At 48.6% G+C, this 11,426-nt stretch overlaps 1 long non-coding RNA gene across 3 annotated transcripts; it reads left to right on the top strand.

Annotated features, from left to right (window-relative positions):
- The first annotated feature begins 294 nt into the window (after positions 1 to 294).
- Positions 295 to 9,644, top strand: LOC140594415 (uncharacterized). Of its 3 annotated transcripts, XR_011995138.1 has the most exons (4): positions 295 to 1,850; positions 2,147 to 2,851; positions 6,671 to 6,836; positions 9,290 to 9,644. It is a non-coding gene; the product is annotated as an uncharacterized lncRNA (long non-coding RNA). The 3 variants fall into 3 exon arrangements; XR_011995136.1 differs by having other exon boundaries at positions 295 to 2,851; XR_011995137.1 differs by lacking the exon at positions 9,290 to 9,644 and having other exon boundaries at positions 295 to 2,851; positions 6,671 to 6,860.
- The last annotated feature ends 1,782 nt before the right edge of the window (positions 9,645 to 11,426 follow it).

Below are 11,426 nucleotides of genomic sequence, written 5' to 3'. Positions count from 1 at the left end.
ACATAAATTACTGTGACTCTTTCCCCATATCTCATATTTTGTAATATTGCCCAGTATGGATGAAATAGTGTATTTAACTTACCTCTCTACTGACTATGTCAGTCATTCACAATTTTTTTTCTTATTACACATAGCGTGACATTTTACTTTTTTTATTTTTATTTTTATTTTTTTACAGGGTGACATTTAAAAAAAAAGATTTTATTTATTTGACAGAGAAAGAGAGAGCACAAGCAGGAGGAACAAAGGGAGAGGGAGAGGATGAAGGCAGCTCCCCATGGAGCAGGGGGGCCCAATGTGGGATCACTACCCAAGCCGAAGGCAGACAACCAACTGAGCCACCCAGGCGCCCCATTATAGGGTGAAATTTTAAAAGAGATGATGGGTATTTCCTGCTAACTCATTATGTAGCCCTCTCCCCTGGCTTTTTCCTCTGCCTTTCTACCACGAATGCGTCAGCTAAGCCAGCATCTGGAGTCGCCTCAACCCTCACTGCTTCTCACTCCCACGTCTAATCAGTCATCAAGTCTTGTGGTGGCTTCCTGTGCTCAGGCCCTCAGATCAGATGTTCTCTGGGGACCATCCCAGAGGCTTGGCCATCCTGGAGTTGCCCAACACCCCCCCCCCCCCCCAGTTCCTCCTAGTCTCCATTCTGACTCATCCTGGAGCCGAAATGATGTTAAGTCTACCCACCTACTGTCCCTGAGGGCAGAGAGAGAAGTCAGAGGCTCCTAGTCTTGGCAGAGGAGGATAACTGTGATTGAGCAGATCGTGGTACCGTGTTTGAAGGGGCCAGGGCAGAAATGGGTAACTGGGCATCCATGTGAGGGAGGACCTCTGCGCCACTTGGGTGCGGGTCAGGGCGCTGGCTGGGCTGCTCTGCTGCTGGAGGCCCGGCCCCCTGGCCGCCTGCCCCATCCGCACGTGGCCTTCCAGGTCCTCACTCTAGCAGGAAGCGCGGTGGCCGGGCCCTCACCGGGGAACTTCCGAGTGGATGCTGAGGGCTGGATTCTGGGAAGACCAGGGCCCTGGGGCCCGGAAAGGCCGTGCATGTTTGAGTTGGGGCGCCGGCTTACAGATTCCATGAGGGTTTTGTAATCTTGTAACTTCAGCTCGAGATCCTTCTTCAGTCCTGAAACTCATCCTGCTTCTTGGCCCCGGGGAAAATGACCCTGTGCTTCCCTTCTAGTCGGGGTCAGCTCGGAATGGCCGGCTTCGAGAAGACCTGATAGGCCTTTGATTCCAGCCGCTGTTCTCTGCTTCATGCCATCTCTCCGGAGCATGACAGACAGAGGGGGCTCCTTCCCGGGCCCTTCCTTCCCCGGGTGTCTTTGCTGTCTTTGCGGGGATCCTAGAAAGTCATCCTTGGGCAGGGAGGGGTGCCTTTCTCCTGTCCATGCCTCCGCTGTTGCCCTTCCCCTGCCTTGTCCACCAGAGCAAACTCTTGCAGCCTCCTCTTCCAAAGTCCAGCCCCAGGCCACCCCCTCCTCCTCCTTGTTTCTCACCAACTGAACCAATTCTGTTGCTCTGGTTTCTCTCATAGTGCCCTGAGCTCCTTGTTAGCAGTGTTGGTTTACTTGCTTGTATTCTGACCCCTTTCTCTGCCCACTTGCTGCCACCCCCTTGCCACCACAGACTCCTGAGGGTGGCACCCCACTGATTCATCTCCCTCTCACTCAGGCCTGGCGCTGGGCTTGGCCAAGAGAGGGCTGGAGTGGATGAGAAGGGAAGACTGGAGGGTCTCTGATCACCATAAACAGCAGTAGCTCCTGCACCATTCTGTTATCCCAGATCCCCAGCCTTGATCCTCCTGGTTCCTCACAGTAGGATCTGCGAGGATTTAGTTTCAGGTGGGGACTCACGCCTTGGTGGGTAAATGAGGAAGCTGAGGTCCCAAATGAAGAAGTGACACATACCTTGCCTCCTCACATCCCTTCCTCGGTGCCTCCCACCTGCCTCCTTTCCTCAGGACTGCAAGAGCAGAGTTGGGACTTCTGGAGGGATCTGAGGGATTTGGGAGGCCTGGGAGTAGTTCTGGGCAGGGAAGTTTGTGGGGGGAGTACGTGCAGACTCTCCAGTGTGTGGGGGGACCCGGAAGCAGGTTTGGTATTGAGATATGTCTTCTTTCTACTCCGTACTCCTGAAGAGGGGATCCTAGGTGGTCCCCCAGTTTCCAGGTAGCTCCAGCCATATCAGCAGAGTCAACAGAAAGTGCCGTACCACGGTAGACACTCGGCAAGCATCTGATGAAATCGCTGTGTAACCTTAGGTGAGTCATTCAATTTCTCTGGGTCTCAGGGTTTGGGTCTAGAAAATCAGAAGCTTAATGTTCCTATCCTTAGGAGCGAGGGACAGGACCAGATTGTCTCCCAGATTTGACAGGACTGCCATGAGAAAGAGGGGATCATATTTGTTTGTGTAGCCCAACAAGCAGGAAGAAGGTGGATGAAGGAAGGTGGAAAAGCGGATATAGATTTGGGGTCAGTGAAAATGCTGGGCAACTTATTGAGTGTAGAGCGTCTCTAGAATGAAAGGGGCTGCCTTAGGAGACAGTGAGTCCGTCATTGGAGGTATGCAAGGAGAGGCCAGGTGGCCATCCTGGGGCATAATACAGAAATGGTAGGATTGGGCTGAATGAGATTGGAAGTCCCAACTCTGAGAGCTATGATGTGAGTTACCTTCCAAGTCCTTTTGTGCCCAGCATGGTCTTTTGCCACGCTAGCAGGTAATGGAGACAGCTCAGCATGGGAGCCGGGAGACCTGAGGCTAGCCCTCACTCCACGTGTGACTGTGGGGAGGCCTTGGAGAAGTGGCCCGTTCCCTGGGCTACGGTTCCCTAATCTTTGAAATGGTAATAATAATATCTGTCCTGTGGATCTTTCTAAGAACATGATTACTAAAAAATACTCATAAGCTAGGAAATTCCACACAAATATCAAAGGTTAGCATTTGAAACAACTTTGTGTGACTGTTTTTTCAAAAGTGATACATCTTTATCATAGCAAATTTAGAAAATACAGAGCCAAGAAGTAAGTTTAGATGAGGCATTATTTTACCAGACAGAGGTAGCCATTGTTAGCAACCTGGCATATCTTCTTAGTCATTTCTCTACACATATATACATTTATAGAATTTTATCTATCATCTATCTATCTATCTATCTATCTATCTATCTATCTATCTATCTATCATCTATCTATCTATCTATCCTCCATGCCCAGCTTGGGGCTCAAACTCATGACTCTAAGATCAAGAGTTGCATGTTCCACCAACTGAGCCAGCCAGGCACCCTTACATTTATTTAGTTTAATTTTATTTTTTGAAAAGATTGTCTTTATTTACTTGAGAGAGAGAGTCAATGCAGAAGGGAGAGGGAGAGAGAATCTGAAGTAAGCTCTGAGCTGAGCACAGAGTCTCATATGGGGCTTGATCCCATGACAGCAAGATCACAACCTGAGCTGAAACCAAGAGTCCAATGCTTAACCAACAGAGCCACCCAGGTGCCCCTGTAATTATATAATTTTGAACCAAATATTGTGTCAAATAATATATACTATTTTGTGCCCTACTTTTATTTCCACTTAAGGTATTTATATATACGTACGGACATTTCCTCACATCTTTAAATGTTCTTCTCTGTAGGGTTAGCCTTAAAAAAATCCTTTGTACTGAACTTTAATATAGATATAGAAAAGCACATGCATCAAAGGGTGTCACTCATTGAATTTCACAACTCATCTGTGTACCCAGCACCAGGATCGAAAGGACAGATTATTATCGTCCTGTCCACCCCCGAATGATGTCCTCAGGTCCCCTCTCCGCCACTACCCACCTCCTAGCTGGGGTTGCAGCTTCATTCAGAATTTTTACTTTGAAATAATTAGAGGAGACTGGGTACATATTGCCAAACTGCTCTTCAGCAAAAGTTGTACCAAAATTCTCTCTCCTGAACTGGGCTTGAGACCGTATTTTCCCACCCCTTCCTCTAAGCAGAGACCACCTCCTAGAAATGAAACAAAAACAGTGCAAATGGAATCCCACAGTGTCTTAGTTTGTTTTTTTTGTTTTTGTGTTTTTAATTACTGAGGGAAGTTTTTTGGGGGGCAGACAGGGGGATCCTGGGGTCCCATGTCCTTCTCACTTACCGGTTCTCTCCAGGCCAGGGAACCAGGACCAGAGTTACTTTCCTCTGTGCCACAGCATGTATGGCCCTGGACAAACCACATGCCATCTTTCTGACCCTCACTTTTCTCTTTTGTAAAAGGAGTTAACAATGTCATCCTAACTCCTTGCAAAGTTTTTGTTAAGATCAAAATTGCACAGGCATGCAATTGCTCTGAAACATCACACGCTGTTCAGATGGTAGATAGGCATTGTTACTTTCAGTTCCTTTTCCCCCATAATTTCTGGCTACACATCACAGTACTTTGTCTTATCAGTGCCCCTGGCTGGGTGTCAGTGACATAATGACTCAAGCCTCCCTTGGTCCTCTGTGGGCCTAATGGCATAGAGAGTCACAGGATTTATGTACCATCATGGCACCAGTACTACCCAGTCAAAACCAACATGGGTCTTGTCCTGTGATAGGCGCCCTGAATCTCAGCCTTGGGAAGTGGAGGAAGTTGCTAGCACTATCCAAGACCCCCAGTGCGCCAGGCCAATGTGATGGGGGCTCTGAGGGTGGTGTGAATGTGCTGCAAACAGTATCAATACCCTCACTCTCTGGTGAGGGACCTGGAGCTCCAATCTCTTGGCTGGGGTGAGGCAGCTGCAAAGTGACAAGAACAATTGGGATGCAAGGTGCCCCAACTCCCTGCCACTCTGATTCCAGAGACTAAATATTTTCCTTGCTGACCTATCTTCATTCCTGGGCATCCCCACATGACCAAACATTTTTAGTTAAATCTCTGAGGTCCTTGTAAAAATGCCAAGGGCGTGGGCGAGGACTATACTATATCTTTATCCACAATTGGCAGTGGCCCACAAGATGTCCTTGGTATACTTTAAACTAAACAGGGCCCCAGGATGGGTAGGGAGGAGGCCCGAATGGGAAGGTCAGACGACCTGGATTCAAATTCAGCCCATGTTCTACTGCCCTTGGCCAGTAGAACAACCAAGCAGGAGTAACTATAAGTTGCTCCCAAGTGGTCCTTCTCACAGGTTGGTGGATTGGGCTGGAGCCCAGATTGGAGCTGTTGGATCACCGGCCGCAGGACCTCAAGTCCCTTCTAAGATCCCCACCAAACCCTAGTCTTAGCTACTATGAGGAAGAGCCAAGGGGGCTGACACTCTAGGATTCTGTTTCTGATTCTGTATGGTTAGCATGTATTTTCCATCTATGCACTTGTTTACTTGTGGGCCCCAGAGTCAGACAGACTCACTTTTAAAATCTAAAATTTGGTGGCACCTGGCTGGTTCAGTTGGTGGAGCATGCAACTCTTGATCTCAGGGTCATGGGTTCAAGCCCCCATTGGGCATAGAGCTTACTTAAAAAAAAAAAAAAAAAAACACAAAACTGAGATTTCTCACTTACCCACTGTGTGACCTCGGGCAAGTCAGGTAACCTCTCTGAGTCTTAGTTTTCTCATCTGCCAAACATCTTTTTGTGTCATGAGAATGAAGAAGTCAATATATAAGCAGCGACTATTTGGTGAACTTAAAAAAAAAATCAGGGGATCCCTGGATGGCTCAGTGGTTTGGTGCCTGCCTTTGGCCCAGGGCATAGTCCTGGAGTCCCAGGATCGAGTCCCACATCGGGCTCCCTGCATGGAGCCTGCTTCTCCCTCTGCCTATGTCTCTGCCTCTCTGTGTCTCTCATGAATAAATAAATGAAATCTTAAAAAAAAAAATAAAAGTAAAAAAATCACCTGAATAAATGTTAGTTTTTAAATTCTATAAAACACAAAGATTGGAAGTTATTTTATCAAAGGGGAATATGTGAAGGCTGCCAAGAACTGCTGCTCAGACTTCTACTTCTCCGAGCTCCCCCTCTGCTCTCTCCTCATGGGGATGCCTCATCCCCCCAACCCTCACCTCACACCTGGGACTAGAGCATCAACACCAAGAACAGGGGTATAAGAAAAGGGGCAGATGGGTGGAGAAAGGAAGAGGGGCATGCTGTTGGCATCGCCCTCTGGAGGGGACAGCCCTGACAGGCCGAGACCTGGCTTCTGCTGCTGGCTCCACCAGCCCCTCAATTCTTGCAAGGATCCCCAGGTCCCTCTCTATCAGATGGGAACTCCAGTTCCAGTCTTGCTTATGTGGCCACTTGCCACCTTCTCTTGCAGTCCATGGGAGCCTCCAGGGTCAGGGCTGGGTTTGGAACCCCTCTGGGTGCCCTGTGGCCGGGGACTGTGGTGTCTTCCTGATAATCACAGGGCTTCAGAGCTTGTATGGGTGGATCTTGCCCTCTGAGGTCTGCAGACTCACCCTCTGGGCTGCCCTAATCCTTTGAGTCACTCTCTCAGGATCCTGTTGCCTTTGTCCTTGAGTTTTATTATTCTTGTCACCTCTCACCCCCATCTCCTAGGAAATGGGCTTCTCACCAAATGGGAAGGGCTAAGCAAGCTCTTCGGGCAGGCAGGTCTATCAGCTAAGTAATTACCTTTGTCCTTTTTAATGTTTTCTTTTTCTTTTCCTTTTCTTTTTGTTTTTGAAACTGAATCTACAGGGAGTGGGAAGAGGACAGAGCTCGGAATAGGGCTTCTGAGTACAAGCCACAGGTTCTATCACCTACTCTCTGGGCTTCATTTTCCCCATCTGTGAAACGGGTTGGTGATAAGCCCTGCCCCGTTTTCCTCATGAGAAGATTGTGAAGAGCAAATGAAGTGTGAACAGTAAGCTCTGTGTAAACTTTAAAATGTTGTCCAAGCCTGATTATGCAGTAGAATCATCTGGATTTGTTTGTAAAACCTGAAAAACTACCACCACCACCACACCACCACCCATGTCTGTGCACACACACACACAAAAGTTAGAAACTTATGAAACATTGAAGTGAGATTTTGGTACATTTGGGGAAGAAATGAGATTTCTAGACCTTTCTGGTAAAGGTTTGTGCTGCGTACCATGCTGCAAGCATTATGGAGCTGGTATGCCAGCCTTCTTCAGTCTTTTTCCTAGGGGTTCACAGGCCCTCTGTTAGCAGTGGCCCCTTGATCTTCCAGGCTGACTCACGTTATAGCTGGGTAAGCAGGCTCAGAGGAGGGAGGACTCGCCCTTCGATTGTCAGTGGGGCTGCCACTGGGATGGGTGAAGCAGGGCATGGGCCTAGTCACTTGGGCAGGGTGGGGAAGTCAGAGCAGAGGTGGTTCCCTGTCAAGGAGCTGAAGAGAAGGAGGGAGAACCTCACGGGGAAGGTTCCCCATCCCAGCTTCAGAGGGTGAAGCAGACACCTGCCACCCGAGAGAGATAGGAGACTGGAAATCTCAGGCGCTGGTTTCTGCCATGAGCTTGCTGTGCAGCCTTGGGAAAGTCACTTAACCTCTCCGGGCCTCCATTTCACAGTCAGTAAAATGGATGCAACAGACATGTGTATTTATTTTTGGGAATGCACTGACAAGCAACTGTGTGGCAGGCACCAGCCTGGAGCCAGGGATCCTGGAAACAAGGGAGGCATAGTTCTTGCCCTCAGTGTAAAGTGTAAGCTGGAAAAAGAAACAGAGAAAATAAATGTGATCAGTGTCACTCTGGAGGGAAGGTGAGGTACTGGGTTAGTGCGGGGGAGGAGCATCTAACGTCCTCTGGGGGAGGAGGTGGGGAGGTGGTGGCATGGAAACTGAGGTAGGAAGGGTAAGTGGCAGGCAATCAGGCTGGTGGGTATGAGGACAGGGAAGCATCTACTGCCCCTGCCCCTACTCCTTTGAGGGTGAACTTTCTTTAAAACATGTTGGCAAAGGGAGGTTCTGTGTAGCGGCTCCTGAGAGGTCCTCTCAGAACCCGAGAACACTGCCCCCGAGCCCCCATCCCGGTCCCTCCCCACGTCCCACATGTCCCTACGGTGGGTGGGTGGGGCAAGCCAAGGGAATTACAGTGTTTGTGTCTGTGTGTGGGGAGAGTATTTTTAAAGCTTGTGCTAAGTATGACTTTGCCCACAGTCTGTGGGAAGGAACAAAAAGCTATGCCTTTTTCAGGGTCCACTCGGGGCCACCACATTTCAGACCAGCTTTCCTCTCCTGGCCCCCACGTGTGACTGGCCTCACCCCAGCCCCGGGGCCCTCCTAGAAACCCTGCGGCTGCCTGGAGGAAAGCCACTGAGGGAGGGGGAAGGCATGTTAGCCCGACGTGGGTTTAGGTCTTTAATCTTCCAGGTCTTAGCAGGGACTGGAGGTGAGATGGGGAAGTCCCTACTTGAGAGGTGGGTCTGTCTGGGGACCTGCAAGTCCTCTGTCTGGGCTGGGAGGAGGGTGTGAGGCGGAGGGGAGACTGGCCAAGCCCCTGGGAGGCCGCGAGACCCACACAGAACAAGAGGTGGGCTCATGTGCCAGGCGGCACCTCATAAGGTTGAGAACCCCTGGTACGCGTGTGTCCTTTCAGCTGTGCCTCTCTGCCGGTCCCTCGGTCAGGTCCCTCGGAACTGGCCGTCCTGGAGGAGGCTCTGGCTGGCTGTCTTTGTCATTTGGCCTCTTTGTGTCTTCAGCTGCTCTGGCCCAGGGCTTGGTTAGTGATTTTGTTTGTTTTTATCAGGGAAGCCAGAGGGGATGAGGCAGGGACTATGGGGCTGGGGGCTCACAGAGCCCAGGACTTGATTGTTTTGGTTGTTTATTGCCCTTGTGAGAAACCACTCCAAAGGACAATGGCTTAGCACAACAATCGTTTTATTTGCTCACCATTCTACAATCAGGGCTGAGATCACCTGGCCGGTTCTTCTGTTCTCCTGCTGGTTTTGTTGGGGTCACTCGTATGCCAAGCTGGTGGGTTGGCTGGGGTCCAGGATTTGCTGGGATACAGGACGGTTGAGGTTTTCTCTCTCCATTTGGCTTTACAGCTTCTCCAAATGGTTTCACCAGACTCGGTACGGGGCAGCTCTGGGTTCCCAAGATTGCAAAAGTGAAACTTAGCAGGCCTTCTTAAGACTGAGATCTGGAAACTGACCCTGAGCCACTTCTGTTGTGTTCTGTTGATTAAAGCAAATCAGGATCCAATCCAGATTCGAAGGGAGGGTGATAATACTAGGAGGTGGGTCATGGGAGTCATCAATAGAACAGGATCTCACACTGGCTGGTAGAGAAGGCTGCATACGTGTGGGAGACCTTATCCTTCAACTACCTTCTTCTTCTTCTTTTTTAAGATTTTATTTATTTATTCATGAGAGAGAGAAAGAGAGAGGCAGAGACACAGGCAGAAGGAGAAGCAGGCTCCATGCAGGGAGCCCAACACAGGACTGGATTCCAGGTCTCCAGGATCAGGCCCCGGGCTGAAGGTGGCGCTAAACTGCTGAGCCACTCGAGCTGCCCCTTCAACTACCTTCTTAATGGATCTCATGATCGGGCCACTGGCATCATCGTCTCAGCAGCTGACATGACATAGCCCCTTAAAGTCATTTTTAGGGTATATCACATTTGGAGACAGCAGTCAGGTACCCTTTGCTCCCCAGTAGCTAGCAAATGCCCTAATCCTGCAAGACACTTGTTCATCTCCATAGCTTAAGCCAAAGAACAATGGTGGAGTTTCAGGCAGTGAGGCTGTCCAGGAGGGTGACAGGAGTGGAAGGTTTTCCCTGCAGCTCACATCACAGTAGGTTGGCCATTCCATCTGTGACCACCAGGCTCAAGGAGGATGGTTAGGAGGATATTTCCTAAGCATTGTTCCCTTACCAGTGTTGGGTCAGGAGGAAATTGTACCTTAAGGGCAATTTTGAAATGTACTGATACAGAGGGTAGAACTTCTTTTCAGCCAAATTCCTGAGCATAATAGCTTCTATGAGGTCACCTGCTGAGAGCTGATGGCCACTGAAGAAATCCTGCCTGAGAATATTTTGAGTCACAGCATGCTTATAAATTTGACAAAAGAAATAATTTTCAAAAAATTAGTATTTTATATTATTTATTATTACTTATTCTATGCGAGTTACTAGCCGGAGTGTTTTATTACATTGACTCACTTACTTCCTACCATAAGACTGTGAGATCACTACCCACTCCATTTCACAGATGTGGAAACTGAGGCTCACAGAGAGGTTAAAGGGCTTACCCCAGGCCACTTAGCTATAAGCGGCAAAGCCAGGCTTCCAAGCCAGAGCCTTCACTGCTGGTTATGTGGCTTTAAGGGGCCGTGCATCAGGTCCTTACCCTTATTAAGGAACCTGGCTCTTTGTCCTTCACCTGAGCAGAAGGGCTCATGCTTTGAATCATCACTCAACTTTGGAAAATGTTGCTGCTTCTAAGAAACAACTAGTTAGAACATTTTTCCTGGCTTGACACTTCTGTTCTAAAACCCTGTTCCCCTTTTCTCTGTCTCCTTGTATCATGTATATAATTACATATATATGTTACATATACCTATGTGTATATATCAAGAAACATAAATGTGTATTCCTAAATCAGAATATTTTAACTAACAGATAAGCAAAATAAAAAAAAGAGTTAAACAGTAAACCCAGGAAGAATTTCCTGCTGGCTCAACAAACACAATCACATCCATAAATACAACTACTGTCACTTTAATAAATAAAAGAGAAGAATAAACACAGGTCATGTGTCTTCACTGAAGGCCAATTGCTGTTGCCAGAGACTGAGCTACTGGCTGACACTAGGTATTGACACACAGAGCAGTTATCATTGCAATTAGCTACCTGCAAACACTGGGCACTGGTATATGCTGAGCAATAGTGGACATTACTGCCACTGGACTTTTTCTCTTTGTGGATATCAGCCGTTGGTGGGGGCTGTCACTGATGGACATTAAGTATCGATAAATATTAGGTATCAGTGAACATTTGCTCCCTTACCAGCATTAGCCAACACAGAACACTGAGCATTGATGGGCAAGGCCCCAGTAGCCTATGATGACCTCTACTGTCTTGGCAGAGGGTAGGCCCCTGCCCCAGACATACTTGGCAGTCTTGTGCATAGAAACATCCTGTGAGCTGGTTTGGAAGCAGATGGTGGGTGCTAGTATGTATATCTTCATCTGCCCTCTCTGAGAACCCTTTGGCTACGACAATTTGGGGACCTCAGGGGATGGCACGATAACATCCATGGTGGGAAATTCCTGGGTTTGAAAGAATAATTGGTTCCCAGAAGGCGACGTTACACACAAATATACACAGATACTCTTCTGCCATCCTGACCAACATTGGGTGTTTGCTCCTTCCTTCTCTGTAAATGGTGTGATTAAAGCACAGCAGGGCTGGTTTCATGGGCTGTGGGACCTTAGAAGGGCCTTGGTTTAATGCCCGGCTCTTGCCATCTTGAAATTCTCAATAA

Source organism: Vulpes vulpes, chromosome 11 (assembly GCF_048418805.1).
Source record: "Vulpes vulpes isolate BD-2025 chromosome 11, VulVul3, whole genome shotgun sequence".
Taxonomy (NCBI): Eukaryota; Metazoa; Chordata; class Mammalia; order Carnivora; family Canidae; genus Vulpes; species Vulpes vulpes.
Note: the sequence above shows the minus strand (reverse complement) of the source record. Positions and strands in the feature narration are given on the sequence as shown.